This window comes from Rhinopithecus roxellana, chromosome 2, assembly GCF_007565055.1.
Source record: "Rhinopithecus roxellana isolate Shanxi Qingling chromosome 2, ASM756505v1, whole genome shotgun sequence".
In the NCBI taxonomy this organism is placed as follows: domain Eukaryota; kingdom Metazoa; phylum Chordata; class Mammalia; order Primates; family Cercopithecidae; genus Rhinopithecus; species Rhinopithecus roxellana.
Window position 1 is genome coordinate 43251761 of NC_044550.1, and position 25358 is coordinate 43277118.

The window sequence follows — 25358 nt, forward strand, 5'->3', positions numbered from 1 at the left end:
TAGTGAAGCTTGCATCCACTTTCTGGAGGCTAACTCTGTAATATTTTTCACAGTTAATTATTATAGGAACATAATTATCATTGTATATGTTGCTGAGTTAACTATACCTTGAGAGTTTATAATGTTTTTTTTCAGTTCTAATTCAAATTTATTGTTTTAAAAATCTCTAGGGTGACAGATGCCATAGCTATCTTTAAAAATCTGCCCTTTACAATGACTCTATGGGCTATGTATTCTTTAACCCCATCTTACAGAGAAGAACAGTAAATCTCCAAGCAACGTGTTAAGAGTAATCAACTAATAAGTGTCTAGAACTTACCTTTGAATGCAGGGATCTCAGATATAACAACTCATATTAATTCAACAACTTTTTGCTCAGCTATACAGTAACAACATTATTTGAGGAAGACTTCACAGTAACAGAGCTCATGGTAGCAGAATGAGTTGTCCTTAAATCTGTAAACATCTGAAGACATTTTTGTCTCCATGATAATATCTCATGTCTGTATGATTGCTACTTGTCATACTGGCATTTGTAGATAAATTTTGCAACTTGTATATTTTCAGGTTTTATCTTTTGACTTGGTTAGCATCAAGCAGTCAAGTAGTCTCTAAGGCACTCACCACACTCCCATAGTTTCAATTGGTAAACAATGAGCTCCAATGGATTTAAACAGTTTGTTACTCAATGCAAAGTAGTTAGTGCAAGCTTTATGTCTGCATGTGTTCCATACCTCTCCCAGGCCTCATGGGGCCAATACTGAGGCAATCTTAGTTTTATTTATACACATGAGGGTCTGCTTTATAGTTGACAATCTCTGAGGTTAGAAACTCTCCAATTTAATAAGTGGTCTTCTATCAAACATGCTCATCCTCTCCTCCAAAGGTACATATTTTTATAACCTGGGAATATAATCAAGGGTGGAAAGGAGGCATTCTCTATATTTAATGATACTGGTTAGGAAATAAACCCACTCTCTGTTCCAGAAAGAGACACTATCTCTAACCTCCCAGGCAATTTTCTGTCAAACATTCTTGAAAAAAAAAGTCCCAAAGTTTTCACAAGACATGTAGGAATGCCCTGGAGAATTGCCCCCCCATATTTGGGTATTGTACGTATCCTTGTCAGTTTCCCTCATCTTAGGTGTTCACAGCATTTTAGGTCATTTGAGACTTTGCTATACTCTATACTGAGTGCCTGGTCTAGCTCATTTTCCAAGCCTCTGCTGCAGATTTACTTATTCCCTACTGCATGGGTCCCATGGCAAGCTTACAAATTAAACTCAGGTACTCTACAACCCCCAACCTGGGACCTAGGAAAGTGAAATTCCAGCTCTTTCTCTGTCCTATCATGCTGTATTTCTTTGTTGACCTTGACATAGCAACAGCCCAAGATTAAGGTAGTAATAGGCTGTATGGGGTAATTAATTTCCTTCTAAAATCCACATGCAAATACAAGCAAGCACTCTCCTGTTTTCCAGGTTACCTTTAAGCTATCTAACACAACTTTCTCTTGTAAAGTTGATGGTCACAAGATCAGAACCTGCTATTCTTTGGATATTTGTCCCCTCAAATCTTATCTTGAAATTTGATTCTCAGTGTTGGAGGTGAGGCCTAATGGAAGATGTTTGAGTGATGGGAACAGACCCCTCATGAATAGATTAATGCCCTGAGGGGAGGGAGTTGAGTGATTTCTCACTCTATTAGTTCCTGGGAAAGTTGTTGCTAAAAAGAGCCTGATGCTTCTCCAGTTTCACTCCTTTCTTCTCTCTGGCTGTATGATCTCCATATACACCAGCTGCCCTTTTGTCTTCTACCATGAGTGGAAGCAGCCCAAAGCCCTCACCAAAAGCTATTGTTAATGCTATGTTTCTTGTACAGTCTGCAGCATGATAAGCCAAATAAGCCTCTTTTCTTTATAAATAACCAAGCCTTGGGTATTCCTTTATTTCAACACTAAATGGACTAGACAGAGCCTAATCAAGTGATCCCCCTCTGCCTCCATCCCTAACTTTTCCTGGCAATGCACTGTAGACAGAAGAGTCAGGCTTTATGTTTCAACTTTTGGTCACCTTCATATGTCAAAAGCATATCATATATTATCTCTCTGTCTCCTATCTATCTTTATTATTATAAATGCTATATATATTTTATTTGAGTTTTTCTGTCCTGGCTCTTCTTTAAAGGAACTTAGAAAACCCTTGCTCTCTACTGTTTTTAACATAACTTGTCTTTCAACCATATCACTGTGCAGCAAAATATTGCACAGAATATTAGAACATACCTATTATTAATGTTTTATTTTATACTTTTATGGTTATAATCTAAATCCTCCATAATCCCAATCTCAAACACAAGTTTTGGTTTGACCAGGAAAAATGTCACCTTCAGAAAAATCACAAATAGAAAAGAAAGTCAATGTATCTTTAATGCTACTCCCACTTGCAAATAATTATTTATTACATCTTAGTTTTTCTAGGTTTAAATTCAGAACCACCGTGGCTAATGATCCCACTAAATGCTGACTAAATTTCACCATTTTGAGAGTCATAGGTTTCTGTCTGTTTCAACTCTTGCATTCCAAAAAATTGTCTTGTTTTTTCTCAGTACTAGGAGGGATACTATATGTGTTGTTGACAACATTATTTTGCAAAGAAATAGATTCGGTTTTAGAAGGAAAGACTTCAAGGTAGAAGGCTGACAGGAAGATTACCCTATTATGGTTCCCTTCTAGGGCATCTTTCTGTTCACATTGTTAGAAGTATGAATGTGAAATACAATAATTAATTCCTATAGCTACATACTACTATCTAACTGCTTGCCCATATTTAATTCTTTTATTATATATAGGTTACACCATACTCTTTAATTGTTACTGTCATATTTTTTAGTACACACTATCAAAATGAATCCGTTTGGTCAATGAAGCACTCACTTATTTTCAACTGCCTAACATTCATTATTATGCTCCCAGATGCTCAATTTTATTTATTTTTATCTCCTGTATTCATTTTCAATGTAATGAATACAGGCAATAATAATTTCAGACAATTAGCATCTCATAGCAGCTTCAAACAAATCACCCTCACTGAAGCTTCCCTCTTACAACTTATTTTTATTTTCCAACATTTAGAAAAGATTCCTGAATATTCATACATCTTCGTTTGAACTGTGGCAAAAAAATTAATATTTGGCAAAATATTGACGTGAACTTTTGTCTAGAAATTAGGCAGACTGAATTTTCTTCTTAGTCTGACAATAGCTATGAAATCTTGAGAAAAAAAGAAGATCTGTGAAACTGTTTTCTCGTCTCTAAAGTGAAGATGTTGAATTATACAATCATAAAATTATTTTTGGTTCTGCAATTTCAGGATTCTTTGTATTGATTATAATTATTTCTCTGTTTAAAACAAAAGTATGATTGTATACAAAAGGGTTAAGTAAACATAAGTGTAATTCATTGACCAATTAATTTATTCAGTAAGAATCTATTGAGCACTCAGTACGTTAAAGGCAGATAGTCTCTCCTGAGTAGAGTAAAATGAGTGATAAATAGGTCTTATCATGAGGAAGTTTGTATATATTTATGTAATATATACAACTAAAGAACCCTGGCTTGGTACTAAACCAGAACTAAATTAGTCACCAAATTCATTTAAGTAAGCTAAGAAAACTACATTTTATCATTTTGTCTAAAAGAATTTATTAGCCCTTCATTCAACAATTGTTTGCATACTATGTGACAGACACTGAACTAAATGTTGGTAAGCAAAATATTTTAAAAATATCTTTGCCTGTGCATTTTCTGTTGTCTTTCCCTGGAATGTCTTTCCCAAATCTTTGTGTGACTCACTCCCTCACTTCATTCATCATTGGAAGGTAAGCTCCCTTAAGAACAAAATGAAATGAGTGAGGAAAAGGAAAAAGCCAAAGATGACTCCCAGGATTTTTTCCCAAGTAAATTAGTGATGGTAGTGCTGATTCTTGAAGTGTAAAGAGAAAGGATGTTCAGAGTTTCAGGCAGGAAAACCAAGATTTCTGTTTCACATCTTGCAGTTTGGAAGCAAGTTATGGATGAGCGTGAATATGTGGAATTAGCAGTTGGATATATGAGTCTGAAGACCTAGAAACCGGCTGGGACTAGAGAAATACATTTGAGATTATTCCGCATATAGATAATATATAAAGTTATGAGACTTTAATAAAATTACCTGGGGAGTTAAAATTGACAGTAAGAAGAATAATTTTTGGTTATTCTTGGAATTGAGATAGCACTGAATGTGTTATAAATTTATAATTCTAATACATTTTAGGAAAAAATTGATTTATTTTTACACTTGAGTCTGAATTGAAAGCTAAGACAATTTTTATTTCATGTTTCTCTTTTATTGCTAAGCTTCATGGCCCAGCATGGGAGCTATTTTAAAGATCTGAAAGCTAAAATTCGGGAGAAAATAAAAATTAGTGCAGAGTGGGTGGTAAGGGAAGAAAAATGAATTTATGAAACTAGCATTATATTTTATTTTTCTGTTCATTTGCATTTACATGACTTCTTTAAATATGTAGTTTCTTTTGTTTCACAGTTTTAAAATTATTTTTCTTTTCCCAATATTTCATGAAATGTTTCTGTGTGAAGATGAATAGTGTTTAGGATGTTCTCTATTTTTACTGCTGAGAGGAGTATAAAAAGTTACTGGGAAATGAATGGTGTTTTATAGTAGAAGTTAGAAATGTCTAACTGTTGCGTTATAAAGAATATATGCTTCTAGACCTGGACTATTAAACTATACAGAAGGAAGAATAATAAAAATTAAGTTGCAGATGGTATGTACACATGTATCCATCTTCTTTGAAATTAGTCATGTTTTCTCACAACTGGGACTTATGTCTATGGGGTATTGGTGTGAGTAATTCTAGCGACTTTCATGATTGTTTATAAATAATATTCCATTGATATATCTAAAGTACATTAAATGCTTTGTGCTGAATTTCAAATCACTCATTATGTTGAAGAGCGTTCCTTTTCTGGAACGGTTCTATATTTTTGACACATTTATTACATCTTAAACGAAGACAGAAGCACACGTAGATATTCTCAAGATCTTTAGCAACCAGAAGATGTGAATTAAGAGTAAACTTTATATCTATTAGACTGGCAAAACCTGAAAAGTTGGAGATTGCCAGATGCTATCTATATTGTGTTTTGCTGTTGAGAATGCAAATGGTAGAGTCATATTTGGGAGCAAGTCTTAGCAATTCCTTTCTTAAACATCCCAAATAAATTACTTCAGTCATCCACAAACAGACATATATACATATATTCATTGCAGCTTTATCCAGGCGGTTCACGAGTTGTAGATGACATTGTTGTTCATCACTGAAAGAGAAAATAAGTCATGTGGTGGATGCAAGTGGTAGATAGATACATTGAAGCCATTAGAAGCCACAAGCTAGATGTATTCATAGAAATAAGTATAGGTCTTAAAAGTACTATTTAGCATGGAAAAAAAGAAAATAAGTAAGAAACAATGAGATATGAAATGTATATCACAATAAAATGTAGTTAGAGGTACATGTACTTAAAGCATTTTGTAAAATACACAAATTGCACATTAAATATAATTGAATTACTGCCTATTTTTGGGAATGAGAATGAGGTGAACAAAGAGTAGAATCCTTGAACAGACCAAAGATGATAATCTCCCATGAACTGTGGCATAAAATCCTAAAAAAAAAAAAAAAAAATTGCGAGCTGCAAGCACATAAATGGTATTTAAAATCATGGATTAATGATGTCCCCTAGGGAAAGTGTACAATTACAGAAAAGTGTCATTCAACATAGCTCTCTAACACTATAAAAATTTAAATAGCAAACAGACAAGATGAGGAATGAGTATGAAACTGTCAATAATAGTGTTTACATAGTCCTTACTGTGCTAGTCATTGTTCTAAGTCATTATCATGTTTAACTTATTTAATCAAGCAACAATGTAAGTTAGCTAATATCATCCTCATCATTATTTTCAGTTTACAGATTTGGAAACAGAGAGGGAAAAAAATTGTCTGAAATCACACAATGAATGGAAAACTTTAGTTTCAAATGCTAGGAGCATTGCTTCAGAACTTATGGATCAAGCCATTACACTATGCTCTCTCAATACTTGGCAAAACTAAGGGTTTGTAGTCATGGATGCATGAACAATAAAGTTTCCAAATTAAGGCAGTAGTCACATGGGTTAAATGTTGTCTCTAGTAAGGTGAGAAAAGCAAGAGAGATGAGAAGTTATAAGTGGCAAGGAGTTATAAAATCATGGACTTTGTGATTTTATAGAGCATACGAAACTAAGACTTCACAATCTACTCATCCTTTCTACTTCATTCATTGCCAAGTTAGAAGTACAAACTCATTTTCTTCCATAAAATTCAAAGTTGGTAATGAAAGGAATAGAAAATCGAGTGAAAAGTAAGACAAGAAAAAATAAAAAGTAGAGGTAATTACAGATTACAACAGTAGAGGTTCTTGATCAACAGACTAAGGTAAGCTGCAATGAGGAGAGACATCAGTGAAGACAAGAGATCTAAATGAATCCAGAAAAGAAGCCTGTGTTACAGAGCCTCAGATGCCCTAAAATTTTGAATGAAATGAAAATCTAAGCCCAGAATCACTTAATATCTTCTAAAGACATTGCAGCATAGCATCAAGGGATAATGCTAGAAATTACTATTGTTGACTCTTAGTTATTCAAAGAAAGATAAAATTATGTTCAATTAACTTTCTAATACATTTTATAGAGTGTTCTATCAAAGGGAAAAAAGGAGATTGACTCTTCAAATTGACTGGGAATGTCAAATAACATAATACTCTCCACTGAAATCTTGTGGGTTAATGAAGAGGTCATAATGAGTAATTATAGATCACTATAGAGATATTATATATGCTATAGAAATTATACATATGCTATAGAAAGACTGTTGCTTGCTTCTGTGTGCATGGTATAGATTTCACCAGTGTTTATAACTCATCATTCAAGGTAGTCTTAATTTACAAAGTTACAAGACTTACTCAATATAAAGTAGGACAGAATGCACCCATACATGTATAAAACAGAGTTATCAAGACACAGCAATAAAAGAGACCGTCATATTTTATACTTAAGCCTGAATAAGAATACATGTATAGATTAGTTTTAATTTATTTGTCAAATGGTTTGCTATATCTAATTTAGGTCCCATTGAAAGCAGTGTGACACTTTACAAAGAAAAATTATATGATAAATACAAATTCAGCAGTGTCAAAAAAGAAGATAGATCTGATCAATCATGGGCTCCAGTTTGAGAAAGATACAAGTCAATATATTAATAATTTATTTAACAATCTTCTGATTGAGAAGTAGGGTGACCAATAGAAAATTTGCAGGCACAACTTGATTCCATGGTAATGAGTACTGATTTTGATCCTTATTGATATGAAACACTTCACAGAGAAGAGAAGTAGTTGCTGTCAGGTAGCACATATATAGAATAGGAATTAAGAGATTCATTGATTCCAGAGTCAGACTGCTTGGCTCTGAATCCCAGCTCTGCAATTTATTAGAAATGTAACATTGTTGATTTACTTAGCCTTTTATGCCACCCTTTTCTGTAAATTCAGAATATTAGCACTTACCTTGTAGGGTTATTACAAATACTAAAATATCTATTTTGTATGAGGCACATAGAACAGTACCTGGAATGTTACTATTAAAATTAAAGAAAGAGAACAAGTTAAATAATGAACAATTTCTGCTTCTGTCATCATTGAAATGGAAACTTATGCCACTATACTTATTATTCGAATGTTTTATATTATACATACTTCACACCAGAACATAATTACTTTTTTCTTAATCAGAAGATATTAATATCAGGACTAAAATGAAACGCCCCAGCTAAATTTAAAAATCAAGGAATCTTGAAAAATTGGACAAGTTACAAATGGAAAAAGTATCAAATACTAAAACGGCTAGCTTCAAAACAGACAAGTGAAGTAAAAACCAAATAACGAGTCCTAAGTCACAAAGTTCAAGACAAAGTATAAGCAGGGATATATTATGTTCAAAAAATTTTAAATTCGAGTTCCTGAATGTTGGGCGTTGCTAAATCCCTTCTGCCTGTGATCACTTTGGTCACATAGACCATGACTGGGCTGATCCTGTAGGCAGAAGTCAAAGTACTCCAAAGGTGGACAGAGGATGAATGAAGGAAATAACAGCTAGTCTCAGTAAGAATAGTTGTGTCATTAATTAATTTATTTTCACGTAGAATGGCAATATCATCAAATAAGTTATAAATGTCAAACTTGAAAACATTTTTTCTTATGTCAATCTCGATGGCATAGAATTCTCAAAAGACTGCATTGTTGTGAGTGTCTTAAGTAGCTGTACATATACCAATAAAAGAAAATACCTAGAGAATCTCAGGAGATCAGAAAAATACATATTAATTGTAGTTTTTACTCATCCATGTTTTAATGAAGAATTATGGCCTGCATGATAAAACCTTCAATCACAAGTACAAAAACTGTAACTTTGGTATTAGAAATTTTGAAAACTTCCTCTATTTAACTGTATGGAAACAGTGAGAAAGTATGTGTTGTAAAGATAGAGCCAACCTTTTTCTTAGGTTGGAAAAAGAAGACCTAAGCTACATTCAGCTCAAGGCTGACATTGAGCAATTAGTTTAACCTCCATCTCAATTTACTTTTCTCTAAAGATGAGTCAAATGTGCTCTCTCTTCTGCAGAGTTGGAAGGCCAAATCAAGGAGTGTGTAGATAAAATGTTTAAACCACTTAAATGTCCTACAGATGCAAATTACTGTTGTTATATAACATAGCTGACATAAATATAATTATGGGATGATATATTGTAATTATCTATGTGTGTATAATAAATGTTTTATTTTGGCCAACTGACTTTTGCTGCTTTCTTAGAACAGGGTGACTCAAGAAGAATAAAACAATCCAAAAATTAGTATACATACAAACATGTTGTTAAACACAATGGTAAAAGAACTATCACAGTTATTTATATAATTTTATAAACATTGATTGTGTACCTTTTATGTCATGTTACATACATCAACCTTGAACTTCATCCCAGATGGACTGAAGCATATCACTTTTAGTGGGTGAAATGATATACCGCATAGTTAATCACCCTAAACAGAATAGGTTTGATAGTAAAAAGAAAAATTAAAAATAACCTTTTATTTAAAATATATATATTATAATTATCAATGATTATTTTATTATTTTGACGTACTCATAAAATATTTTATTCAAAAATAATTTTCAAAAAATATTTTTTAAAAAATTATAAATTCACATGAAAGCAAAATTTATAATCTTCATGTTTATGATCATCAAAAAATAAAAGCGCTTTGACTATTATTAGCACATAGTTATATATTTTAATCATTTTCTTACACTTAAATGTCTCTAATACTATATCTTGAGTCTTTTCCTGAAAATAATTTTAAAAAGGTTCTAATTATTATTGTTTTATATATATATATATGTAATTAGTCTATTATATGGTCTCTTTTTAAAAAAATAAAATTTGTGACAATATTATTTAAGCTTTTATTTTAGACTAATTGTCTTTTTGTAGATGATAATCTTTTAATCGATAAATATTCTCTGTATAGACACTGATATGGTTGGTAAGCTCAGAGAAAATGCTACTAAGAGGAGGTTATCTCAAGTCTCAAATTTTTCATGTTATAATATGTAAATATTTCAACTCTTTTTTAAATGAGTACTCTTTGTCTGCAAAGATTCTCTTCTTTTGATAAGTATTTTATAGTTGTAATATGCAAATTCCCAGCCCATCTTTTTCTACTCACTCAAATGAGACTCTAGAAAGTTTGTGTACAATCAGAAACAATGAATATGAAGGAATGCTTTCCTCATGTGTAAATTTACCTCAGAATGAACTTTGGATAATTTTTGTGTTTTGTCAATCAGATACGTGAAAAAAAAAAACTTATTTTAAAATATTTGTAACTTTGTAATTACTTTGTTGGGAACAAAATATATTGCCTACTTGAATTTTTATGAACTATATAATTATGAGAATTAGTGATGGCATTAATGCTAATAGTGATACGTTAGTAGCAATGATAGACTTTTTGTGAGGACAGTATAAAACAATTCAGGTTAAGCTATTAGCATAGTCTTTGTCCTATAATTAAAGCTCAACACATTTTCCTGCAGCTGTTATTTCTCAAATGAATCTTCTGTTTAGGTTCTTTATCCAATGTATAATTAGTGAATTTATTCTTTTTTATAAGCTTTTGAATTCGGCATTTACACTGAGGTCATTCACCATTGTCAATAAATGTCATTTTTAAAAATTTAGCATTTCCTTTTAACTTTATAAATTTTATTTGTTACCAGGCATTGATTTTTAATTTTTAAATAGAATTTATAGATTTATTTTTAAGTTTTAAATTTGTTTGGTGTACATTCACATTATACAATTTTTTGTTTTCAACTTATATTTTCAAAATGAAGGAATTGTTATTCCTCCTAAATAACAAAATACTTTGCTGATATTTTTATGTATAATAGCTTACTTATCCTTCTTTTCTAAGGTAAGAAGTAGTTTATCCAGAATTTTGGTATAGTGTATGAGGCATGAATTTTACTTTTTTTAACAAGTATCCATTAAATGTTTTACCATAGATAAATGTTCATCTTTAGCACACACTTTTAGATATATTATTATGTATTAATTTTATAAACATAAATCTTTATTTTTGTTATATTTATTCTCTTGGTTTGTTAACATATGACTCCAATAGGAGCATATAGTTTTCATGATTTTGCATTCTTAAACTTGATTGTGGTAAGTCTGAAATAATAACAGGAGTTTTAAAAGGATATATATTCAAGCTATTTCCAAAGATGTGATTACGAAATATTTTGAGGTTTCTTTTAGTGATGAGGGTAAACAGATGGGTGATAACATGAGATAAGTTGAGTTCACCAAGGTGATGAGTACTTAGGAGGTGGTAGAACTGAATGCACACTTTATTTAGCTACTAGATAAATGTGCATTTCCACAGTCTTTTCTTTTTTTTTTTTTTTTTTTTTTTTGAGACCGAGTCTCGCTCTGTCGCCCTGGCTGGAGTGCAGTGGCCAGATCTCAGCTCACTGCAAGCTCCGCCTCCCGGGTTTACGCCATTCTCCTGCCTCAGCCTCCCGAGTAGCTGGGACTACAGGCGCCCGCCACCACGCCCGGCTAGTTTTTTGTATTTTTTTTTAGTAGAGACGGGGTTTCAACGTGTTAGCCAGGATGGTCTCGATCTCCTGACCTCGTGATCCGCCCGTCTCGGCCTCCCAAAGTGCTGGGATTACAGGCTTGAGCCACCGCGCCCGGCCCATTTCCACAGCCTTAATCTTCAATAAAGAATGTATACATTAGAGTTAGAAGGTAAGAAAGGGTGAAGTGAATCCAATCATTGCCTGAAAATTTTCATAAATAATTCTATGTGGTAGCTAGACAATGAAGAATCAATCAGACAAGAAAATCTAAAAAAAGAAAGCTCTTTTTAAACTTTAATTAAAATAAGACCTTGAAAGTTAAAAATCCACTGTGCTAAGATTTGGCATAGTTTTGAAAAGAGACCTGCTTCAAGCTCAGGATGACATGCAGAAAAGCAGGATTTTTCACTGAAACTAATCTCATGTTTCTTTTATATAAGGGCAAATCCAAAATCAATTCTGCTTTAACAGAATTGATTCGGGATCAGGATTACATATAAATGCTGAATCAACATTCAAGACAACAAATTATACTGGAGAACTTCTTAATGCAGATTGACAGTCACTAGATGAATGTGACATAATTGATCCTTTTTCTTGGTCTAATAATTATTCATTTATGTCCAAACAATTTTCTGAAAAACACTCATTCTCCCCTTCCTTCGATTTTTAAATTATCTCCACTGTCCTAAAGTTCAATTTCCTGAAATTTCCTTTTTTATTATACTAAGTACAATTTCTAGAAACCTAAAAATCTTGAGAAATTTGGCAACTTAATTATCTGGAAAACCTTCTTAGGAAATAAGCAATTAAAAGTGATTAATTGTAGGGAATGCCATTTTGAAGATACTGTCTGAAGAATGTTCTCGGTGGATATGAAAATGTTTTTAAAATTTGAAAGATTAATATGGTTTGTGTTTGGTTTATTTATTTATTTATTTATTTTTTAAACTCTCTTAAAGCTACATTCATGTTTCTGGATTTACTGTTAACATTCTTGTCAATGGCGTCCTAACTTCTGACATGTATCATTTTAAACATCTTCCAAGAATGTTCTTGTTTCCATAGTGGTATGAAGCTTTTCTGTCAACAGGAGAATGATTTCTGACCTTGCCACTAAGAGTAAAAAAATGTGTTGAACACCTTTACTGGGATACTAGTCACTATGAGTTTGTAAAGAAAGCAGATTTTCCTCCACTAACATTATTAAAGCTGACTTATTATTTTTTGTATAACTTCTCATCTTATGACTCACACAGACCTTTGACTGTTAGGTTCACTGCCCTTGGCCAGGATAAACTTGGCCTTAGCTGATTCTGTCTTCTCTGGTGTAGAGGAAACAACTTTTCTTTTTTTCTTTTCTTGTAAAGTTGGTCTCATCTGGCCCAACATTTGTACTGGTAACTTTACACTCCATGATCATTTATATTATCTTACTGCTTTCATAAGATTGGTGGTTCAAATTCTAAATCTTTCTGGGGGTGAGTCAAGAAGCTCATTTTTTTTTTTTCTCCCTGTCCCTGGTAATAGGAATAAAAAAAGGGCAAAAATAATTCTAGGTTGAGTATATCTTCTCTGTAGATGCAAAATCTCTTTTGCTTGGATTTCCTAGGTTCAGTCCTTTAATTATTAGTGAATATTACAAAAATATTTAACTGTGACCTGTATCTAATCCACAATTTCTAATCAGTTTTAGTTGGTATTAATAAGAATAATTTGATACCTTTATCTTTTACTCTACAAGTTTAATTATCAATTAATTCTGCTTACAGGTGTTATATGAAGTGTGGGAAATAGTTAGTAGTAAACCCTGATAGAAGAATACACCTGTTTCTAAAAAAAATATATGAAAATTAACCAGGCATGTTAGCCCAACTACTCAGGAGACTGATGCGGGAAGATCACTTGAGCCCAGAAGGTTGAGTCTAAGTGAGATGTGATGGTACCACTGTACTTCAGCCTGGGCAACAGAGTGACAACACTGCTAAAAGAGAAAGAGAGAAAGAAAGAGAGAGAGAGAGAGAGAGAGAGAGAGAGAGAGAGAGAGAGAGTTAATAATTCTGCTCATAGCAGATGCTTGTGTTCTTGTTAACCCAAATTTTCAATAAGACCTTATTTCTTCCCTTCTTGTTTTCCTTCACTATAGAATTAATAATTCAATTACAGCTTTCCTGGAAGCCAGAAGTCAAAATATACTTGGGACTTCTATAACTATTTTTTAAATTATGGTAAGAACAAACAACATGAGATCTATGTTCTTACCAAAAATTTAAATGTATTATCCAGTATGATAACTATAAATAAGCACAATGTTGTACAGGAGCTATCTAGAAATTATTCAGCTTACATAGCTGAAATTTTATGTCTATTTAATAGCAACATTCAATTTCCCTTCCTCCCTATCTCCTAACAATCACCACTCTGCTTTCTGTGTCTTTGTGTTTGACCATTCTTGTTACCTCCTATAAGTTGAATAATGCAATATTTGTCCTTCTGTGACTAGCTCATTTTATTCAGCAAAAATTTTCTCCAGTTTCAACCATGTTGGTGCATATGGGAGGTGTGATGCTTAATATTGTCAACTTGATTGGATTGAAGGATACAAAGTATTGATAATGTGTGTGTCTGTGAGGGGAATGCCAAAGGAGATTAACATTTGCGTCAGTAGGCTGGGAAAGGCAGACCCACCCTTAATCTGGATGGGCACAATCTATTCAGCTGCCAGCACAGCTAGAATATAAGCAGGCAGAAAAATGTGAAAAGAGAGACTGGCCTAGTCTTAGGGCCTACATTTTTCTCCTGTGCTGAATGCTTCCTGCCCTAGGATATCAAACTCCAAGCTCTTCAGATTTGGAACTTGGACTGGCCCTGCTTGCTCCTCAGTCTGCATATGGCCTATTGTGGGACCTTGTGATTATGTGAGTTAATACTTAATAAATTCCTATATACATATATATGTGTGTGTGTGTGTGTGTGTATAAACTCTCCTATATATAAACATAAATATATATAATAAAATATAAATAGATATATAAAATATAATAAATACATATTATATAAATATTTATATAAATAAAATAAATATAGGATAATATATTATATATATAAACTCACATACACACACACACACACACACACATTCTGTTAGTTCTGCCCCTCTAGAAAACCATGACTAATACAGGAGGATTTACTTCTTTTCATAGTTGCATAATATTTCTTTATAAATATGTAACATATTCATTATCCACTCACCTGCCTGTGGACATTTAGATTGTTTCTATGTCTTGGCTATTATAAAAAATGCTACAATGAATATGGGAATGCAGATATCTCTTCAAAATTGTAATTTTAAACCTTTTGGAAAATTATAAATAATCGAGATTGATGGATTATAAGTTAAGTCTGATGTTAATTGCTTTGAGAAATCTCTATATTGTTTTTCATAGTGGCTGCACCATTTTACATTCTCACTGACAGGGTACAATGGTTCCAACTTCTTCACATACACATATGGATATTATCATGCTGTCATTTTCTTAAATAATTATCATTGTAACAAGCATGAGATAATGTCTTATTATAGTTTTGATTTGCATTTTTCTTTTGATTAGTGACTGGATTATTCCCTTTTACATTGCTGTAAAGGAATACCGGAGACTGGATAATTTATAAAGAGAAAAGGCTTACTTGGTTCAGAGTCCTGTAGGCTGTACACAAATTATGGCACCAACATTTGCTCCTGATTAGGACCTCAGGAAGCTTTAACTCATGATGGAAAGAAAAGAGGGCCAATGTATCACATGGCAAGAGAGGAAACCCAGAAATAGAGTAAGGAGGGACGTCCTAAACTCTTGTTAACAATCAGATCTCATGTGAACTACTAGAGTGACAACTATTTACTGCTGAGAGGACACTAAGCCATCTATGAGGGGTATGTCCCCACCTCCCACTAGGCTGCACCTTCAATATTGGAGATCGAATTTCAACAAGGCATTTAGAGGAGGCAAATATCCAAACTATCTCAATGAAGTTGAACATCTTTTTATACAAATGTTGGCCAATCGTATGTCTCCTTTGGATAAATGTCCATTCATGTACTTTGCTCATTATTTGTTTTTTGGCTAAGTTCTGTAAATTATTTTATATATTTTAGATTTAATCCTTATCAGATATATGGTTTAAAAATACTTTCTTCCATTCAGTAGACACTCTTTTGACTCTATTGATTGTTTTCTTTGCAGAGCAGCAGCTTTTTAGTTTGACGTAGTCCCACTTGTCTTTTCTCCTCCTCCTCCTCCTCCTCCTCCTCCTCCTCCTCCTCCTCCTCCTCCTCCTCCTCCTTCTTCTTCTTCTTCTTCTTCTTTTTTGTTTGGTTTGGTTTGGTATTTTTTGTTTTGTTTTGTTTGTTTGTTTGTTTTTTTACAGGTAGTGAGACGAGCATGAGTGGGGCAGGAGAGGACTGTCCTCCACTCACTAGGAATATCAGATGATGGTTCAGTGATCATCACATTGCCTCTCTGAAAGTGAGCTGGCACCAGGGAGAGGCCATTTCCTGATGATCTATGCCTGTTGCCCTAAGATGTTAATTGAATGCAGATTTCAGGCAGAAGCAACTTCCTGGGCATGTACATTAAGAGACAAAATGGCAGGTATGACCTTCTGGGTACACTCCACCAGAAAAAGGAAGAAAACTTCAGATGGGCACATATACAACTTCCTAAACACACTGCTCATGCTCTCCTTCCAAGGGTAAGGAGGGCACTGCATATGCAGACAGCCCACCCTAAGGGAAGCATCCGGGGAAAGGGGCCAGTCTATAAAGTTCTGGGATCCAGATTGAGCACCACACTAGACCTTCAAGTTGCCCACCTGGGTCTCTTCTATGTGTATTTTTCTTTCCTTTCTTTTCTATTCTAAAGGCTTTTTAAATAAACTTACACACTCCTGCTATAAAACTTGTCTTGGTCTCTTTTTCTGCCTTATGCCCCTCAGTCAAATTATTTCTTCTGAGGAGGAAAAAATTGAGGTTGCTGCAGACCCATACAGATTCACCACCGGTAATTTAGATACCTTCTACCGGCAACACTTTTGGTGTTATATACAAGAAATAATTGATAAAACCAATGTCTTAAAGTGTTTTTTCTTATGTTTTTCTTCTAAGAGTTTTACAGTTTCAGGTCTTGCACTTAAGTATTTAATTTTGAGTTGATTTTATGCATGGAGTAGGATGTGTGTAACTTTATTTTATTTTTGACATGTTAATACTCAGTTTTTCTAACATTATTTGTTGAAGAGACTATTCTTTTTCCACTGTGTATCATTAGAAATGTTGTTGAGGCCAGGCCTGGTGGCTCAAGCCTGTAATCCCAGCACTTTGGGAGGCCGAGACGGGCGGATCACGAGGTCAGGAGATCGAGACCATCCTGGCTAACACAGTGAAACCCCGTCTCTACTAAAAAATCCAAAAAACTAGCCGGACTAGGTGGCGGGCGCCTGTAGTCCCAGCTACTCGGGAGGCTGAGGCAGGAGAATGGCGTGAACCCGGGAGGTGGAGTTTGCAGTGAGCCGAGATCCGGCCACTGCACTCCAGCCTGGGCGGCAGAGCGAGACTCCGCCTCAAAAAAAAAAAAAAAAAGAAAGAAATGTTGAATGTCAGTTTAATATATATACTCTCTCTCTCTCTCTCTCTCTCTCTCTCTCTCTCTCTCTCTCTCTCTCTCTATATATATATATATATATATATATATATATATGATTTTTTCAGCTATCTACTCTATTCTATTGGTCTGTAAGTCTGTCTTTTTCTCAGAAACTTGTAATTTTTTTTTTTTATTTTCTTTTTTTTTTTTTTTTTGAGACGAGTCTCATTCTGTCACCCAGGCTGGAGTGCAGTGGTGTGACCTTGGCTTATTGCAACCTCTGCCTCCCGCATTCAAGCGGTTCTCCTCCCTCAGTCTCCTGAGTAGCTAGTACTATAGGTACTTGCCCCCATACCCAGCTAATTTTTGTATTTTTAGTAGAGGTGGGGTTTCACTATGTTGGCCAGGGTGGTCTGGAACTCCTGACCTTGTGATCCACTCGCCTTAGCCTCCAAAAACGCTGAGATTACAAGCGTGAACCACTATGCCCAGCTGAAAATCTGTAATTTTAACTAATTCAGCTATGTAATAAATTTTGAAATCTGGATGTGTAATGCCTCCAACTTTTTTCTTTGCTACAGACAATGTTTGTTTCTCCTAAAAATTTATATGTTGAAGCCTGGTACCCAATGAAATGGTGGGTAGAGGTGGGTCCTTTGGGAGATTATTAGGTTGTTGATAGAACTATGGACAGTAAAGGCCATTCTAATGAGGTCTTGGATGAATATAAGAAGTATGTTATTGAATGGTAGAGGAAAGGCATCATTATTATAAAGTGGCAAGGAATTTGGCTGAATTTTGTTTGCTAGTGTTTTGTTGAAGGTCCAACTTGTGAACCATAAAACTGGATATTGAGGTGACACTATTTCTAAGCAAAATGTTGAAGGTGCATTTTGGTTTTCTCCTGACTGCTGATAGTAAACCATAAGATTTCGTGATGGCAGCCAAATTCGACTAAGATATTTTTATTTCCCAAGATTGATTTGGCCTTTTGGTGTCTTTGTGGTTCCACATACATCTTATAATTAAAAAAAAAAAAAAAAAAAAAAAAAAAAAAATTGTAAAAAATATCATTGAAATTTTGATAGGCATTGCAGCAAATCTGTAGATTATTTTGGCTAGTATGAACATTTGACAGTATTAATTATTTTAATCCATGAACAGATGTCTCTATTTCTGGCTCTTTATATTTCTGTCATCAGTGTTTTGCACTTTTCAGTGAAAAGTCTTTCATCTCCTTGCTTGAGTTTACTCTGAAGTATTTTATTTTTTTCCAAACTACTGTGAATACAATTGTTTTATTTTTTAATTTCATATTTGGATAATTCATTAGTATATGTGATCATAACTGATATTTTTATTCTGCAGCTTTACAAAATTTATTTATTTGTACTAAAGGTTTTTTGTAACATATTTAAGGTTTTCTACATATAAGAGTGTGTCTTCTGCAAAGAATACTTATTTTTCAGTTGAAATCTCTTTTAGTTCTTTTTTTTGAATAATAGTTCTGGCAATAGCTTCCAGTATTACGTTGAATAGAAGTGACAATAATGGACATCCTTGTCTTGTTCCTGATCTTAGGGAAAATGCCTTCTGCTTTTCACCTATGAATATTGTGTTAACCTGTGGACCTTTCATATATGGCCTTTACTGTGTTGAGGTAAGTTCCTTCCATACCTAATTTGTTGAGAATTTTTATCATGAAAGAACATTGAATTTTGTCAAATGCTTTTCTGCATTTATAGAGATGATCATGTAATTTTTCTCCATTATTTTTTTAAAGTAGTATATCACATTAACTGATTCTGCATCATAGGGGTGAATCCTGTTGGGTAATGGTGTGTTTTCTAAAAATTTTCTATTGAATTCTGGTTTTTTTGGCATTTGGTTAAGAATTTGTATGTCTACGTTCATTAGGAATATTGACCTGTAGTTTTATTTTCTTGAAGTGTCTTTGTCTTTGATATTAGCATAATATCGGCCTCATTAAAATAAAGTTAGAATCATTCACTTCTCTTCAACTTATTTGGAAGACCTTGAGAAGAACTGGCTTTAATTCTTCATATATTTTATAGAATTCACCAGTGAAACTATATGGTTTGGGGATTTTCTTGTTGGAACGTTTTTAATTACTGATTAAATAACTTTTCTAGTTATAAGTATGTGCATATGCTGTATTTCTTCATGATTCTGTCTTGGTAAATTGTATGTTTCTAGGAGTTTATCCATGTCTTCCAGCTTATCCAGTTAGTTGCTGTATATTTGATTATAACAGTCTCTTATGATCCTTTTTATTTCTGTGATATCAGCTCTAATGTCTTCTCTTTCATTTCTGATTTTATTTATTTGAATCTTCTCTCTTTTATCTTAGTCTAACTAAACGTTTATATTTTATTAACCTTTTAAAGTCAATATTTTTAAAATGTCCACACTACACAAATCAATCTAAAGATCCAATGCAATCTCAATCAAAATACCAATGGCATTCTTCACAGAAGTAGAAAAACCACTAAAAATGTATATGGGACCAAAAAAGACCCAGAATACCCAAATCTACTCTGAGCAAAAGAACAGAACTGGAGAAATCACATTACCTGACTTCAAATTATACTACAGAATTGGTATTAAAGGGCCGGGCGCGGTGGCTCAAGCCTGTAATCCTAGCACTTTGGGAGGCCGAGACGGGCGGATCACGAGGTCAGGAGATCGAGACCATCCTGGCTAACACGGTGAAACCCCGTCTCTACTAAAAATACAAAAACTAGCCGGGCGAGTTGGCGGGCGCCTGTAGTCCCAGCTACTTCGGAGGCTGAGGCAGGAGAATGGCGTAAACCCGGGAGGCGGAGCTTGCAGTGAGCTGAGATCTGGCCACTGCACTCCAGCCAGGGCGACAGAGCGAGACTCCGCCTCAAAAAAAAAAAAAAAAAAAAAAAAAAAAATTGGTATTAAAGTATAGTAACCAAAACAGTCTGGTACTGGCATAAAAATAGATGCATAGACAAAATAAAACAAAATAGAGATCCAGAAATAAATTTATACATCTATAGTGAACTAATTTTTGACAAAGGTGCCAATAGCATACACTGGGATAAGGATAGTCTCTTCAATAAATATTGCTTGGAAAACCGGACATCTATATGCAGAAGAATGAAATTAGATCCCATATATTACCATATATCATATGCATTAATCAAATCCAAATGGATTAAATACTTAAATCTAGGACCCCAAACTATGAAACCACTAAAAAACAACAACAAAAAAAAAAATTAGAAAAACTCTCCAGGACATTAGTTTTTGCAAAGATTTATTGAGTTAACCACTCTTGTGTTGCTGTGCTATTGAAAGATTATAACGAGAGGAATGTCCACTTTTTTCTACCACCTTAATTGCGGCTGGATTCACACTTGACTGAGATGCAAGTGCCTCTGTATTTCTTTCTGGATCTCTCACAAATGGAATTGGTCCATATAGTAATGCTGAAAAAGGTGTATTCATGGGGAAAAAGAAGGGTAGATATTCTGCCTTCTTGCTGATGTCACTTCTCTATCAAAGAATTTTTTATCATGGTAATAACTGAGAGAGCTTATACTAAACATTTCTACATTCTTATTGCCTTGAACAAATATGGGGTGTATAAGGCTATAGCAACTGTACAGTTTTAGGGAAATTGAATTATGATTAGTTTTAGAGAAATTCAGCCATGCCAGCCTTAATCTTATTGAGCTGTTTAATCACTCCAAGCAGCTGCCCTCTTTAGACTTTCCATTATTTATAAAAAAAAGCATAGGCCTTATAGGTTATAAGCATAATCTCTTAATAACTGACTTCTGTTCTCTATTCTGTTACTAATAGTGTTGAATTCAGAAGTGTCTTCTATCTGAATTGCTAGAAATATTAAGGGCAGAAACATGAAAAGTGTGATTAAGCCAAAAAGCACTATGCTGTCTTCCCATATTGTGCATTCCTTAGCTCTAAAATTAGTGAGAAGCATGACATGCAGGTGCTTGGTCCTTGGCATATATCAAGGAAAGACTGCCGTCCAAATTACCTTAGCACAGTGGTTCTTACAAAGGTGGTGAGTTTTACCCAAAGGTACATTTGGTGAATTCTGGAGACATTTTTAATTGTCACAACTGAGAGTAAAGTAGATTATTAGCATGTAGTGGTTGGAGGCCAGATACACTGCTATACATCTTATAATATACAAAAAAAAAAAAAAACCCACACAATAACAATTGTCTGATCCAAAATATCAATAGAATTGAAGCTGAGAATTGTGCTGTTAGCCTAATGAATAAAAATCTGTGAGTAAGGTGAGGCAAGTAAGATTTCAAAAGTTCCAATGTGACTTCCATGCATATTTATCATCTACATGTCTGCAGCAAAGCAGTTGGCAAACTTTAATCCCGTTATTGGCTAATTTTTTTATGCTCTATGCTGTGTAACCTTCCAATACTGGTTTCCATTTACATATTTTAGATAAGTAAGCCTCATTTGCTTTACATATATTTTTATCTGTGTCTGGCCATCACATCAATCTGAAACGGGTATTAACATTTTTCAACAAGGTGGAAATACAAATTGATAGCAGTAGTAAGATCTAGACGATACAACCGAACCCATTATGATCAAATAGATTTGGAAAAGGTTGCAAGGTACTATAGAACAAAAGCCAGAAAAGATATTTTAAAATCCATATCGTGTGCTAACCAGTCATAATCTAACACGACAAAAGTCTTAGAATATACAATGTTAGCAGGAGACTATAATTCTCAAAGATATTAAAATAGAAGCTGTATTATAGAAACAAAGAAACACATAAAAATTTGCTATATTCATACTATTGTTATCTTCTCAGGGAAATAACATTGAACCAAGGAAGGACATAGCCAGGTAAAAGTTACAGATTCTGGAGCTTACTGCACAGCATTTCCAAGACAATGTGATAAAGGACCTACAATGAGTAACTTTGTGTGTGTGTTTGTGTGTGTTTAGAATTAAGGGTAGCATATGAGGTTTCAGTGATGATGGGAAGAAGTTGATGGCCAATACTAAATTTCTAACATAAATTCACTTGTGAAGAATGTGGTTATTACTCAAATATCTCAATAAATTATGCATATTGTGAGTGAATGGAATACCCTGACATATCTCCCAGAGAGTAGGATTGGGAATGCATATTTTACAGTATCAGGGAGCTCTATATTTTCCAAAGCCAAGAACTGTGGTAGATCTGAATCAATTCAGGCTCTCTAAGCAATAAGATGACATTGACTTTTTATGTTAATTAAAGTGTTCTTGGTGCCTACTAAATCTTGAATAATGATCTGGATTGACTGATGTGAAGGTGGAGATGAGCTTCAGACTTAACACTTTTTCTATTTCTGATGTTGCCGTCTTTGACATGGAAACCAAGGTAAAGTACTTGCAGTGAGCTGAAAGAAAAACCTCTGCAATAATTGACCTTTCTATAACTATCATTGAGGATGGTTATGAGGGAGGAGATAAGGGAGCGAAGCTCTTTTGAATGGAAAGCAACAGGCAGTTTGCCCCTGGCTGAAACTAAAAAAAAAAAAATTTATCTCGTGTCATCATCAGTCCTTGTGATATTATTACTTTTATGGTGTCACATGTGTAAGCTACAGAAACATGTTCTGCCTGGAGTCTCTGGCACCAGTACGAAGGAGAGTCTCAGCAGCAGTTTTGGTCTTTGAAGCCAATTGTTCGTGACTCCACTTTATAATTAGTAGGCTTCTACTTAGCAGAGGTTAAAGATACAATCACTACTAAAGAACATCAAATCCCTTCAAGATCAGGGATTTCAGTAACATCCTGTCTAATGTCAACAAAACATTCAAATAAGGAGCCAAGTAAATACGTTGATTAAATAAAACTGGTCCATACAGAAATACAAAAATCAGCACCATATAAGAAGAATCCATAATATTCCTAAAAATATTACAAATGTGTCTTTTTAAAGTACTTTATCCCAACAAAATGATCTATATCTGGCCAAAGATGTTCATTCACCATTGGTCATAATTTGCAATATTTGTCTTATATTTGCAAATCCCCCCTCCATACACACACACACACACACACACACACACATATATACATATATATATATACTATAGTGAATGGCAGCATTATATCACAGTATTGAGAGAGACAGAGAGAGAAATAGAGAGAGAACATAGTACATAGTATATAGTATACAGACACAGGGTATGTACATAGTTTATTGTGTATACTATGCTGTATTTCTATATTGGCTAGAAAATTGGATGGCAATAGCATATATCATAAGTCACTCCAAAACACTTATAAATGTGTTTTCAAAGAAAACAAGAAAAATGTGTTTCAAAGAGAAAAAGATCTTATTTTAACTTAATCACAAATTACTAAATTCAGAAAATTTAAAACTTATAAAATATTAATGTATGTCAATATTAAAATATCACCAATTGTCTGATAATGTCCTCTTACAATATCAATGCATAGTCAAACATTATAATACACTTTTGAACAAAGAATTTCAAGTGATAGAATAGCTAATTCATTATTATTTTCTAATAAATTTTATACATTTATTTGCAATCATGACTGGTGAGAGAGTACACAAAATAGAAAGCCATAAATATGTGCAAAATCTGACATAATTAAAAGTTAAGGTAGCTTTTTTCGGAATATGTTTTAGTATACATTTTTCTAGAAGCCAAATAGTAGTCCTCTTGTGCATTACTGGACAAGCAAACAATAGCTGTGGACCATGTATAAAACAAACAACTTGCAATGAATTCTTGAAGGGAATATATGGTGTGAAGCTACTTTTTACCCAGTTAACATTAAAACATACCTTGTTTTTCTGAGTAAGTAATCTATACCCCAAAATGCACCTGTACCCTCGGCTGCCTTCTGAAAAAAAAAAAAAAAAAAAAAAGTATGATTAATTAACTAGGGTTTGGTTCATAAGGTTTGTGATGTTATCTGCCTAAGGAGTATTGAAGCAATTATTCACTTTTGAAAATTAGGGAAATGGGAAATAAAATGTACTTTGGGGGAATTTGAAATATGTTTCTTTCAAGAATATATCCAAAGGTGGAAGTCAGCATGACATCATGTAAAGACTTTGCAAACGTAGGCAGGTAAAACTCTGAAATTCTTACCCCAATGAGAACACACATAATATTTGAAAAAAAGTTTGGGTGTTGATTTACAGATTTCTTATTATCTAACTGATTTTAGGCATATGTGCCTGAAGATGATGATATTCAATAATTTTTTTAATGATATGCCAAGTGAGTCCTTAAGATGTGAGATGTCACTACTATATTATATGTCTTAGCATGCTATTTTCTAAATGCTAATGAGAATGGTTCTAGCAAATAAAATGTTAACACAGTCTCGAATGAAAAGTTAGTGAAGCACAAGCACTCATACTTGACTACAATTCTTGGCTGTTCTTTATGTTTGACCACAAACATAAATGAACATAGAATTTGCAACATTTGCATGGTATCTATATTGATCTTCCATGCACCACATGGCGTTTTCTACTTCAGTATGCATCAATAACCATTATTTTGTAAGTTGGTTCCAATTTTCAGTACAGATTATAGACTATCGTTATTGCCACAGCAATCACTTCACTACATATGTAATACCAACATTTATTATACTATATGTTGCCTTCTTCTAATATGAAGCACCTTTATACCAGACATCTTAGAGATGCTGAATTAATATCAGAATTAACCCAAAATCCTTATTGGACCGTTACATTAGATACATATTGAAAACTATGAGTTTAATGTTCATCTGTGTCACCCAATATTTTAAAAACCTCTACTCAATAAAGCAATGATAAAAGTGTCACTAGTATAATACTTGTTCCCTCTACAACTATGTTGACTATTTCTTATAAATTATCTTTCCATGGGAAATCACTTGTTCATAATCAGTTACTCTAGGGCAAAGGGAAATATGGTGTCTAGTAATGTGGATCCTTACATGACAGTTTTTAACTTCTTATAAACTTTAATTTCAAGGTCACTTCTATAGCATAGTGTTTGTTTCATAGTACTCAATTATAACGATTCAAAAGATGAAATTGTAATTTGACAATACCATGATGAAAATTGTGGTTCTAAGGAGTATAAAGGTTTTAGGACTACAGCTTAAATCACTGTCACTGAGACCAGTGTTTAATTAGTTTTAGATACCTTCTCTACTTAAAACTGATATATTAACTTGCTGGAGCTTTGTTTTTCATTACCAAAGTCCCAGACTGATTAACTTGTTCTATGATCTGTGTAATCAATTGTTTATCATCAATTGAACCAACAGCTGCAGAACACAGTTGAAAATAACTCAGGAGCAAAGGAAGACATTATTTCAGGAAGAGAAA